At 42.4% G+C, this 13,604-nt stretch overlaps 1 protein-coding gene and 1 long non-coding RNA gene across 2 annotated transcripts in view; one reads left to right on the forward strand and one right to left on the reverse strand.

Moving 5' to 3' along the window:
• LOC139940815 (meiotic recombination protein REC8 homolog) overlaps positions 1 to 13,604 on the reverse strand; it is a 418,728-nt gene that overhangs the window by 207,763 nt on the left and 197,361 nt on the right. The window lies entirely within an intron of this gene.
• LOC139940679 (uncharacterized) lies at positions 1,135 to 3,614 on the forward strand. Its single transcript, XR_011786488.1, has 3 exons — positions 1,135 to 1,285; positions 2,028 to 2,113; positions 2,475 to 3,614. It is a non-coding gene; the product is annotated as an uncharacterized lncRNA (long non-coding RNA).

Here is a 13,604-nt window from a genome sequence, read left to right on the forward strand (position 1 = left end):
TCCCAGGATGGGACCAGTTTGCGCACAGGGGGATGGGTGACAAACATCCCCTTATTTAGCTGCCCTATCGCCCGGTTATCCGAAACCGTCGAACCGTCGGCAAATCCCCTGTGGACCGCTGCAATGGCCGATCAGTAGTTTTTTACCGTGGCCCTCGCTGTTTTATGTACAATGCATGGAGGGACTCATTGGACACTGTTACTTGTGTGCTGGTCTGTAGAGGACTGCTTTATTAATCACTGATCATCTTCCAGGAGGCAAGCTTCCTGGGTGGACATTCCATTGTCTCATATTACATCTTACACAACTATGTCTACAACAGGTGTATTCCCAGCAAACACGTAACGTCATCGTAACGTTACTGTGAAGTTGTATTTTGGTAATGTTGCTTCCAAACTAAAACACAACTAACCTACAACGTTGCCAAAAGGTTGCAGTTTGGTCTTGTTACACAATGACATAAATACAACGTTATAAAAACGTTATGTTTTAACATCGTATAAAAACGTCCTGTGAATATTGTTATGCAACGTTGTCAGAAGGTTTTGGTTTCGTCACGTTACTCCATAACTTAGATACAACTTTTGTCTAACGTTTTTTAAACGTCATATACAAACGTTATGTGAATGTTCTGTGCAAAACGTTATCTGAGAGTTGTGGCTTTGTGTTTTCACAACGTCTTAATAAAGTCACTTTAGCTTTGTTTGGCAACGTTGCTTGAATGTTGTACCTTCGTCAGGTTATTTGGCAACGTACAACTAACGTTGCAACGACGTAGTTTTCATCGTCTGATAATGGGACGTTGTGGAAACTTGTTTTAACAAAGTTACCGAACAGTGTTTTGACAGTTCACTGGCATGTGTCGCACGACGTGTATCCTCGGGGCACGTGGGCAACGTACAGATATAACGTTGTATCAACGTTGTACCACGAGGCAGATGGCCGCGGTCATGCAGAAATCCTCTGCAAAACGTTTTCAATAAAAAATAATCCTTTTTTATTATATTATTATTTTATGGTAATATTTTATAAATAAAAAAAATAAAGACACTCATATAGGTGTTAGTAAAGAACAAAAAGATTAATAATAAAAAACTTCATACAATTATTAAAAAAGTAAATTCTCATATAAAGTACGAGGCTACAATCCGCGCGGAGGATTGTGGGGGATTGTTCAAATGTTATGCTGCACTTCCGCCGTTCAACCGTCGTATTCTTCTCCTAGCCTGTACGTTACGCCGACCAAATTTACATCGGTTGTTAAGTTGTCATCTTCTCGACAATGGTAAGTATTATACATACAAAAACTCACTTTATCTTGTTGTGTTTTCCGTAAAAAAGCAAGTATTTTCTTTGGTTATCACGATTGTCTATATATGTCATCATTCATGTACGTCGTGTGTACATCTCCAGACAACAATACAATGAGACATTTTTACACATACAATGGCAGAGGTAGCTAGAATACGGCCAACCAATCTTCGTGTTTGGTCTTCCTCCGTGCTCTTTGACACCAGTTTACTCTGTATCCTTTGTCCCAGAGTAGAATAATTGTGAACCACAGATTTTTGAGGAAAATTGACTGCTTTTCGACGCCATGATGTTTAATTTAATATATTATTATGCTTACTTATGAGGGCACCAATTTGTGTGTGTTACTGTTATTGTGCTTTTCACAAATCAGCTACGGTAAAAGGAAAAGTATTTCATCAATTTATATATACAATTAATATTGTTGAAGGAGTAGTTAAGGGGTAACTGAAAGGAACCAACATTTGTATTTTTTTCAGAAAGCATATATGGAATAGTGAAGCATGATTGATGCTTTTTTAATGTTGATTGATTTACCTTTTTTTAATGAAACGGCAGCATTTAAAAAAAGGTTTGTTGATCAATTACAGTTAATTTTGTTAGCTGATACAAACAATATGTGGGTAGAAGGAATGAAAATGCTTAGTTTTACCATTTCGAATGACCACCCCAATTACTTTATGTTTTTCTTAAAAATGTTTTTGTTTTACTTTTAGGAGCTTGCTGAAAAAGTTAGAGGAGGCCATCTCATCTTCTTGACACCTAAAAATTTCCCCACAACAAAAGTTGGGCCCAAGTACAGGTGAGTGAATTACATGTGCATGATGTAGCTTTGTATGTGAAATACTCTCAATAGAAATGTTGGCAACGCCTAATATATTGTAAAAAAAAACTAGATAGCTTGAAGACAAAAGGTATTCACTATCCTATACAAAGATGTTTTCAGTCCATAGACATTTTGATATTGTGCAGGTACATATGGACAGTTATGTTTCACGATGTATACATTAGAAAATAACAATGTCAAACTCGTTCTTGTTGACCCGACATGGATGAACCGATATACATGTGTACATTGATAAAGGAAATACATGTACACATTTTGTGGGAAAGGTCAAAATGACTCAATTTTCTCTTTGTTTCACATTTTCTTTTACATTTAGGAACTTTGTTGAGGAATACCTACCTTTTCGGATGTGGTGACCCTTGGTGATTCTGACTAATCCATCGACAATTTTGCCGTGTACCACTTGCTGCCTGCTATCCTTTTTTCCCCAAACCCTTTTTAACATTTTATCTCAAAGCTGAGCTTTTGTTACTGATTTTAAAACGTAGATGCACTAAATGAAGAAATTTAAACAAGAACAGTATTTAACATTATTCAATATGTTCAAAAAAGTTCTAAATTCAACATTCCTCCTCAACAATTTTGCCATTCACACTGGATTTTGCTCCATCCAAATGTAAAAAAAAACAAAAACAATTTGTGTGGGAATTCATTAGAATGGCACTGTATTTTTACTTTTGAAATCTGAAGACAATTGGAACTGTGTTTAAAGTTAACTTCAAAAACGTTTGTTTTCAAAGGGTTATACATTTGGCAATAAAATTACCTGGTAAGAAACATTTTGAGAAACAGTTCACTTTGAAGTAATGTGGTTTTGGAAAAACATTTTGAAGCTGATGAGTGTTTCTGCCAGAAACGCTTCTCAGATTGGGTGTTCAAATTGCAGACTATATACTCTTCCCACATGAATTTTCACAGGTTAGTTTTATGGTACGATGTATCTACAACTAGATTTGAACAAGCAGTGAGTTTCAGTAACAATGGTATGGAACTTACTGTATGTGTATATAATATAATATATACATGTAGATAAATACAATAAAACTAACCCTCTGTGAATATTTCACTTCAAAAGATGTTTGTGTTTTGGAGATTTCACCGGGAAAAAACAGGACGATTATTTCCACACAGGAAGAATATTTCTTAGATCTAAATTTTGGGGAATAAAAAGTGATCTATTTTTTCTATAACCGGAGAACTTCGAAGTTAAACGCTTCTCAAAATGCATTACACTACCTACAGCTGCTGAACTTCTGACAATACAGTTGTTTTTTATTGCCTTGAATTTGTAGAGTCATTGCCAAACGTATACAGACCATTTAACTGTAAATCTCCATCTTTGCCATTTTTATTATACAACGCATTTTGAGTTATATTTAACCATGCTTTAAAGTTTTGCTGTCTTTTCTATGAAATGATTTGTATGCAATTAAAGATGTTAAGAGAGCCAAAAGCACTTTTGGTATGCATGTGTCTTGATTTGTTGTGATAAATTTACATTTATTTAAAGCATTTAATAACGTTTTTATAACGTTGGGTTTTTCCTGTTGATGACGTTATATAAATACGTCACAATCACGTTCAGAAATAACTTTATCAAAACGTGAAGATTTAACGTTTTCACAACGTTATTATATTACGTCATGACGCGACGTTATCTAGACGTTGACAAAACTCCACACTTATCCGTCCGTACAACGTTAAATAAAAACGTTCTCCCAACATTCAAATAACGTCGTAGCGACGTTCAGGGCACGTTATTATGTTTGCTGGGTTATGACACAGCTTGTTACATCTCCCTGTTTTTCAAAGGTTTCTGTTTTAATATAATAATTACTACAGTTGCCAGGATTTAATATAATCAAGTACATAACAAATATTCCGGTACAATATTGGTTTCAGAGTCGTGTATTCATTTGAGTTTGACTTCAGTATATATTTTCAAAATTGGTTTTACATTGATTTGATGACAACTAATATTAATAAACAAACCTTGTTTGGTTTCAGCAACTTATTAATTTTACATATAAACTTTCTACTTCTACATAATCTAACAATCTATCCGTATTATAACATGAAAGTCAAATCCAGCATTCATATTCTTAGTCTAGTCCATTGTTTTAATGGATTTCAAATATTTGCAATATTTGTTTACATTTATTTGTTTGACATCCATATTATTTAGATTAGTGGCTTATTGGTGTGTATCTCTCAGGTGGTTTGCTTACCCTGCCTGATTTGGTTACATATTGAGTTTGTGGTTGGTGGTTTGTTTCGATTATACCAGGTGTATCTTGTTGGTTTTCTATTTCCCAATCTAGTTGGTCATCCATTTGAGTGGCCTTTGTTTGTTTCAAGTCTCTTCGGTTTCTTGTGAACACTGATCCACCTGTTGTCTTGACAATATATGATCTTGGTTTGTTACTCTTATCTATTACAACAGCTGGTTTCCAGGTTTTATCACATCTTACTAAAATGCTTTGACCTTTGTGTAAGGGTGGCAACTCTTTCGTCCCTGCATCATAGTATTTCCTTTGCTTTTCGGTTTGTTGTTTTAACTTTTGCTTCACACATGTCCCTATCTCTGGTTTTAGAAGTGTTGCTTTCGTTGGCAGAATTGTGTTTGTTCTTCTGCTCATTAGCAGTTGTACAGGTGATTTACCTATAACTTGGATCGGTGTGTTTCTGTAATCTAGTAATGCCAGATTTAGGTCTCTCCCGTCCTTTTTTGCCTTTTTGATTAGCTGTTTTGCTATCCCCACTGTTTTATCAGCCTTTCCATTGCTTTGTGGGTACCTTGGTGATACAAGTGTATGTTTGAGTTTCCACTTTTTACTGAAGTTAGTGAATGTTTCACTTGCATACTGGGGTCCATTATCTGAAATCACTTCTTCTGGGATTCCATGTCTAGCGAAATGTTGTTTACACAATTCTACAACTTTCTGGCTTGTGGTGGAGACCAATCGATTAAGTTCAAAGTAACTGAAATAGTAATCAACAATTACTAAATACTGTTGTCCATCAATCTCAAACAAATCTGTGCCAACCTTTTCCCATGGTCTGCTTGGTTTGTCATGTGACATCATAGGCGCTTTTGCGTTTCGTTTTGCAAATTCATTACAGGTTGAGCACCTTTCTACTGCTTCGTGAATTTGAGCAGACATGCCTGGCCAGTACATTATATCTCTAGCGAGGCTTTTGCTTTTTTTCCGATACCTTGGTGGCTTTGATGGATTTTCTTTATCATTTCATTTCTCATTGACTTTGGTATTATTACTCTATTGCTTCTGAATACCAGGTGGTCTTCTACTGTTATTTCTTCTCTGAACGACCAGTATACTCTAATACTTGAGTGTACATCTTGTTTTGTCTCTGGTCATCCTGATGGTACTACTTCTTTAAGAGACTGTAATTCTTGGTCTTTGTTTGTCTCTTTTTTGAGTTCAGTTAATTTATCACTTGACATTGGTAAACATTCTACCATGCATATTGGTATGTCAAGATCTCTTGTGTGATCACACACTGGTACGAAATTTCTACTTAGTGCATCAGCTACATGCAACTGTGTGCCTTTTACATACTTGACTTTTAGATTATACTTTTGCAAGTTTAGTAGCATCTTTTGTTGTCGCATTGGTGCAGTGTGCAATGGTTTCTTAAATATTGTCTCCAATGGTTTGTGGTCAGTTTCCACTTCAACATCCCGTCCAAAAATATATGGGTGAAATCTTTCACATCCAAATACTATGGCTGCTAGCTCTTTTTCAATTTGGGCCCAGTTTTGTTGCATTTTTGTGAATGCCTTTGAGGCGTACGCTACTAGCAAATTTTCTTGTAGTAGCACTGCTCCAGTCCCTAGACTGCTTGCATCACAACTCAGAACGAGTGCTTTTGTCACATCATAATACTGCAAGATTGGAGCTTTTGTTAGCATATTCTTGAGCTTTTGGAAACTTTTGTCATGTTCACTATGCCATTGCCACAGTGTCTCTTTCTCTGTTAGTTTTCTCAACGGGGCTGTTATATTTGACAAATTCTTTATGAACTTTGCAAGATAGGTCACCATACCTAAGAATTGCATCACTTCTTGTTTGTTCGTAGGTTTTTTCATTTGTTTGATCGCTTCAATTTTGGCAGGATCTGGCTTTCGGCCATCCTTTGATAGAATATGTCCCATGTATTTTACTTCAATTTGTCTGAACTTACATTTCTCTTTGTTCAGTGTGATGTTCAGTTCTTTACATTTTTTGAGAACTTTCTCTAATCTTTCATCATGAGTGTTTTCATCACTCGCAAAGATTACTATGTCATCCATGATAACTTCTACTCCGTCCATATCTACGAAATACTCATTCGTCAGTCGCTGATATATTTCAGGTGCCACTTTTATTCCAAAAGGTAATCTCAGAAACTTGTATCTACCCTGTTCTGTATTAAAAGTGCATAATTTTGAGCTTTCTTCGTCAAGTTGGACTTGCCAATACCCCGAATTTGCATCCATGTTGTGAATATGGTCCCTATTGGCAGTTTATCAGTAATCTGTTCTATCGTTTTCATAGGGTAGTATTCGCGGTCTAGGGCATTGTTTAAGTCTAGTGGGTCGATACAGATTCTTACATTTTTTCTGTTTGGTTTGACTATAGTCATTATGGAGCTTACCCACTCGCATGGTTCCGTGACTCTTTCTATCACGCCTAATTTTTCCATTCTCTTTAATTCTTCTTTCACTTGTTTTCTTAGGGCTACCGGCACTCTTCTTGGTGCGTGCACCACTGGTTTAGCATTTTCTTTTACTTTTAGATGCTGTTTTCCTGGCATACATCCATGACCCTGAAATACTTCTTTGTATTTATCTTCTACATTTTGATTCAACATATCTACTTGCTTGATCAGATTGAGATCTTTATATGTTTGTAGACCTAGTATCGGATACTTTTCCTTCCACTACTAACATTTCTACATTTTGGAATATTCCTTTATGCTCACATGTTAAGATACATTTCCCTTTTGGTATTATTTTATGACCACTGTATGTAGTCAGTCTTACCTTAGATTTTGTCAGGTCTTTTGAGGTACATATTTGCTTAAACACACTCTCTGGCATAACATTACATGGGCTCCAGTGTCTAATTTAAACTTAATTGTCCCTTTCTTTCTAGCGTTCATCAGTGTTTAGGTTTATGTACCATGCATTTCCTGATTGAGTGAGTTCTTCAACGTACAGTTCGTCTTCATCTGTGTCCGATTGTTCAAACTGTAGGTGCAGTTCCTCCATTTTCTGTTTGGTTCTCCTCCTTGCTGTCTTTCTTGGTCCGCTTGATGCTGTTTTCTCCTCTCGACTGCGTGGTGGATAGGTAGTTGCTCTGCACATCTTGGCGAAGTGATTTTGCTTCCCACAGGTGCTGCACTCTTTGCCGTATGCTGGACATTGTCGTCGGCCATGTTCTCGTCCACATCTTCTACAGTCAAATGGCTTGTCATCTCCTTTTGCTGAGGACTGTTTCTTGCTGTCACGTCTGTGCTTCATTTTAACAGCGTTTTTACAGTTGGATTCTGTCCACTGATGACTCCCATTTGTGTTTGGGATTGCTCTGCAGCTCTGCATATATCTATTGCTTTGGGCAAATCCAAATTTGTTTCTTGGAGGAGTTTTGCTCTGACTGAATCTTTCTTCATGCCTACTACCAGTCTGTCTTTGACCAAGCTGTCTGTGAGCTCACCAAATTCACAGGTGTGTGCTCTTTTCTTGAGGAGCGTCACATAGCTGTCAATGGATTGTCCATCTTCTTGTGACGTGGTGTTGAAAACATGCCGTTCATATGTGATGTTTTGCTTGGGTAGATAGTATCCATCCAGTTTCTTTATGTGGAGCTTGAGGTCCGTCGCGTCTTCACTGTCTGTATATTCCAGTGTTTCATGGAAGTCTATAAGTTCTGCTCCATCTACATGTAAGAATACGCTCACTTGTACATCTTTATGTTTGTGTTCAAGTCCTGTTGCTTTCGCATAGAGGTCGAACATAATATCGAAGTCTTATATAGCGCACGTATCTACCAAACTATGGGGCGCCGTCTGTCTATTAATTGTTTGGCACTTTTAAGGCATGTTTTTACCATGGTTTATAGCAATTAGATGTAAACCATAGAAAGTGTTGCCAAATCCTTTTTATGGTTTACATACCAGTAGTATTTTATGTGTGTAAGTTTATGGTTTACAAACCATGAACATGCAACAAACATTTGTAAATCATGGTTCATAAACCATGGAAACTTTACGCATCTTTAAAACATGGTTTATAAACCAGAAAAATTAAGCATCAAATTCATGGTTTACAAATCATGGTTTATAAACCATGAAAATTGGGTCATCTTAAAAACATGGTTTATAAACCATCAAAATTGAAGCATGAAAATCATGGTTTATAAACCATAAAAATGGGAGCACGAAAATCATGGTTTAAAAATTATGGTTTATAAACCATAAAAATTGAGGCATTTAAAAAACATGGTTTATAAACCATGAAAATTGAAACATGAAAATCATGGTTTACAAATCATGGTTTATAAACCATAAAAATCGTAGCATGAAAAACGTGGTTTACAAATCATGGTTTATAAACCATGAAAGTTGGACATCTTGAAAACATGGTTTATAAACCATGAAAATTGAAAATTGAAACTCATGGTTTATAAACCATGAAATCGGAGGCATTGTAAAAACATGGTTTGTAAACCATGAAAACTGAAGCATCAAATTCATGGTTTATAAACCATGAAAATTGAGGCATCAATATAGTTTACAAATCATGGTTTATAAACCATAAGAAAATGTGCACCCACAAATCATGGTTTGTAAACCATAAAAAATGTGCACAAATCATGGTTTATAAACCATAAAAACTGAACGTGTACAATGTACAATGCATGGAGGGACTCATTGGACACTGTTACTTGTGTGCTGGTCTGTAGAGGACTGCTTTATTAATCACTAATCATCTTCCAGGAGGCAAGCTTCCTGGGTGGACATTCCATTGTCTCATATTACATCTTACACAACTATGTCTACAACAGGTGTCTTATGACACAGCTTGTTACAATCGCCAGCCCGCTATCAAAAAGATATAGGAGGAAAACCCTGACTTCCTCTACAGAAGTATCGGTGGGATGAATAGCTCGCCGCCTACACCATTTAAAGAAATGGCGTAGTCGGCAGTCATAAACTCTTCAGGTTGACAGCACCCAGCACGTCAGGTGCAGGTCCCCCGGAGCCGGATGAACCACTCCGGACCCAGGCTGGTTATATGAGGTCCAGTCGTTGCAGGAAAACCACCGGCCTGTGCACCAGGAGCCTGACCAGCCGAGGGAACCAAGGCTGTCATGGCCAAAAAGGGGCGATCAAGAGAACTTTGCAATGATCCTGCTCGATCTTTGTCAGCACCCGTGGAATGAGGGAGATGGGCGGGTAGGCGTATTCCAACAGCCCCTCCCATCGCATAGTCAGAGCGTCAATCCGTCATGCCCCAGGGTCGGAACCCCTTGCGCAGTAGATCGGCAGTTGATTGTTCGTCCAAGAGGCGAACAAATCCACATGAGGCCGGTCAATTAGCAGGAAGAGTGATTGGCCACACAGGGGCGGAGGGACCACTCTGTCAGGACGATCCAGCCCCGGGAAAGAGCGTCGGCCGTGACATTCTCCTTCCCCGGGATGTACACCGCCGGCAGGGCGATCCCCTGCTGTATGCACCAGTGGATTAGGTCCCAGGCTAGTGCACACAGCCAGGCTGACCGGGTGCCCCCCTGGTGATTGATATACGTTACCACTGTAGCGTTGTCGGAGCGCACCAGGACGGCTTGCCCCACTAACTGTGCCCGGAAGTGCTGGAGGGCATTTCGGCCCGCGAGCATTTCCAGGACATTGATGTGGGTCGAGTGGTGCACCTGAGAGAAGGTGAGCACCTTAGAGGGGATCGGGTGCGATTTCTCGATGTTTACCAGGAACCCCAGGCTGGATGTGAGGCGCCAAGTAACCGTCAGCGCTGCATCCGTTGCCTCCCGCGATCGGCCCACGATTAGCCAATTGTCAAATATTGGAAAATCAGCAGTCCTCGCCTCCGAAGTGCTGCCCCGATCGCCCGCACCACGCGGGTGAAAACCCGAGGGGAGGTGGACAGCCCAAAGGGGAGCACCACAAATTCGTATAGCTTTCCGTTGTAGAGGAAGCGCAGAAATTTGCGGTATTCGGATCTGATAGGAACATGTAGGTAAGCGTCCCGAAGGTCCAAGCTCGTCCCCCACGCAGGTGTATCGATTGATTCGAGGATTGCCCACAGTGTTTCCATACGGAAGCGCTTTGGGCGGATAAGTCGGTTTAGGGGCTTTATATTCAGGATCGGCCGCCAAGTGTCCTTCTTGGGAACTAAGAAGTGGACATGAACCCTGTCCGTGTCCCCTGGACGAAGACAACATGTACCGCCCGTTTCAGGAGAAGGGCACTGATCTCCCCTTCGAGGGCACAGCGCTTGAGAGGGTCAGACGGGGTGGGCGTTGGCCGCATCAGCATGTCCGACGGGGGGTCCTCGTGAACTCGAGCGTGTAGCCGCACTCGATTGTCTCGAGGACTCACCTGTTGGTTGGATCTGAGCCCAGGACCCCAAAAATTCCTGAAGGCGGCCTCCCACTGGTCCGTCGGCGGGAGGTCGCCTGGAGACAGGGAAGTCACTTCCGCCACGCCCCTGGATACCGGGGGGCGGACACACGAAAACCACAGGCGGGTCTCTGTGGGCGCCTATGTGTAATCACAAAGGAGGCTTGCTTGCCTTTTCTTGCCGCCGGTACGGAGGTCTGTGGCTTCTTTAAGTTGATTTTTATCTGTGGCCTTGACGCGCCTGGCCTCGGCCTCCATAGACTCCTGGAATTGCCCTGCAAACGGGTCTCGTCTCGTTAGGAGGAGCGCATCAAGTCGCTTGCGAGCCTTGACGGACGGGAGGAACAAAGCGTCTAGGACGTTTGCCCTACGGGCAGATGTCGCTAGGGTGGATACTCTCGTAAATTGATCTAGGACAGTGCGCAGCCCATTATCCAGGCAATGGAGGGCCACCACCATCATGTCCGCTGGGATCGCCGAGTCCTCATCGCCGGCAAGCGTGAGGTACCCAGACAAGAGAAGCAAAAAGGACGATGTGCGCATGCCGAAGCGAGACGCTGAGTCCATCTTCCTGACTACTTCCTCCATCTTCCCCCGCGCTTTGTCGGTGAAGGGAAGTTTGGAGGAGGTTGACCCCCTGTCTGCGGTCGGGGGGAAATCAGTTATATAAATCCGCCCGCTTGGGGTAGGCCGTCCAAGAGGATGCCGACATAATGCCCTCAATGCGGTCAGCGCATACATGGTCGAGTGGCATAGCCGGGAATATATTCCCATTCCTCAGAGCGGGGCCAGTCCTCCTCTTAAAAGACCGCCGTTCTCAGCGGGGAGATCAAACACCAGGGCCATGTCCCTTTGGACAAGGCGCAATTCAGTTTCGGCGATTGAGAGCCGTGAACTGCTGTGGCCAACTCGTCCTCTTCCGGGGACGAGTCGCCGGACACGGGGGGGTCAGACACACTTAGTGATTGTTCACCCAAAGGTAGGGCTGTGCCTAACAAATCATGGTGCTCTGCATCCCGATCGGATACAAAGGACCCCGAAGGGTGCATGCTAATCCCCGTCTGGGATTGTGAACGTGCACCAGTGCGCAATCGCACATCACCCCATGCAACCTCCTGTGCGGTGACCGTGGGATGGTGGCTGGGAGGGGAGGCCGGTGCCCGGCTGACCATGCACGGTACCCGCCTCAATCCTGCCGCACCCAGCCATGACCGGACTGGTCGGGCTGGGTGTACGGCCCTGAAAACTTGGAAAATTCCTGGACCTCGCGCTGACCGGATATTGAGGCCGCCAAGGTCTGGAAAGCCGTAAGGAATTCGTCTCGGGAAAGCTGTTCGCTACCCCGATGGCGTTTCCTATGGGCGTCAGGCGAGGAGTCGTCAGACGACCGCAGATGACGGTCCTTTCTGGTCTTCTGCCTCTTGTTCGGTACCCGCTTACGGGACGAATCCGAGGCCCTCTCCGAGGAAACTTGAGTGAGTGGGGTATCCCGGGGGAGTCCCAGGTACCCGACTCAGCACCCATAATCCTTCTCCCCATGGCCAGTACCCCACAGCCTATGGCGTGGGCGGGTGCCTTGTGGGTTGGAAAATCTCGCAAAAGGCCGTCACCAACCGTCGTGGGGGAACCCACGGGGTCGGTGCTGGCCAGGTATTCTGAGCCGTGCGACGGGGGGGGGGGGGATGCCCTCCGGCTTCAGAGACCCTGAGGTGGTGCTGGGAGAGGGGGCGGAGCCACCTTTTGCCCTGCCTCTCTTGGTCGCTGCCCTGGCACCGGTTTTCTTGGCCTTGCCGGGGCGTTTGACCTTCGACTGGGTCGACCCACGCACACTGACCGAGGAGGGGGAGCGGGAAGCAACCCCTCTTTGATCGGTGGGTACCCCGGCCGACGCAGCCAACAGAGGCTGCGTAGGCCGGCTGGATGACTGCAAGCCGGGCGACGGAGTGTCACCGGCGCAGCCCCCCCGAGAGCTCAGACTGTCCCGGGAAACGGACGTAACCCCAGTACTGACAGCCGAAGCCCTCCCCAGTTTCTTTACGCTACTCATTATTTATCAATGAAATCAAACTATAGTTTATTTCACAACTCACTACAACAACAACTATAACTCTACAATCTTTCTAGTCTTATAAGCACTCTTAGCAAGGATAAGGCGTCTCTATTTTAACATAGAAAACAGTGAACTGTGGAACAGATTTATACATGACCTCACCCACTCGCGGCTAAGAGAAAAGAGGACGACTCCGTGGCAGGCATGTTGTGGGTAGGTGGGTATTGTGTGTGAAAGTCCCAGCATTATTGCCTCGCGGCATAGGGAATATGCAAATTAGTAATTCCACTCTACCGGTAAGTAGAGTGAAGTAGACTCTTATATTTTATGGAGATTGCACTGTCTAATTCTTATCTACTTTTGATATGATGACTGGGGCACATCTCAAAACTTGTCCAGCTTTTACTTTCCTAATTCTTTGTTTTGTGTGGAAATTATGACACAAAGTGTCAACTTTCCCATAGGACCTGTGTAGTATTGTGCCTACCAGAATACTGAAAAAATGTACAAGGTCAAACTTAAACAAAGTTCACATGGTCACAAGTTGTCATTAAAGTTACAAGAAAGTGCTATGAACGTGGCAGTAACGTGGTATATACATTGCGTCTTTTACGTCCTTGAGACAAATAGGGGATTCAACAAAGTTGGTTACACACCTACATTCCGACATCCCTATATTCCGACACCCCTATATTCTGACACCCCTATGTTCCGACAACTGAACCTATATTCCGACACCCATATGTTCCGACA

This window comes from Asterias amurensis, chromosome 8 (genome assembly GCF_032118995.1).
Source record: "Asterias amurensis chromosome 8, ASM3211899v1".
NCBI classification, from domain to species: Eukaryota; Metazoa; Echinodermata; class Asteroidea; order Forcipulatida; family Asteriidae; genus Asterias; species Asterias amurensis.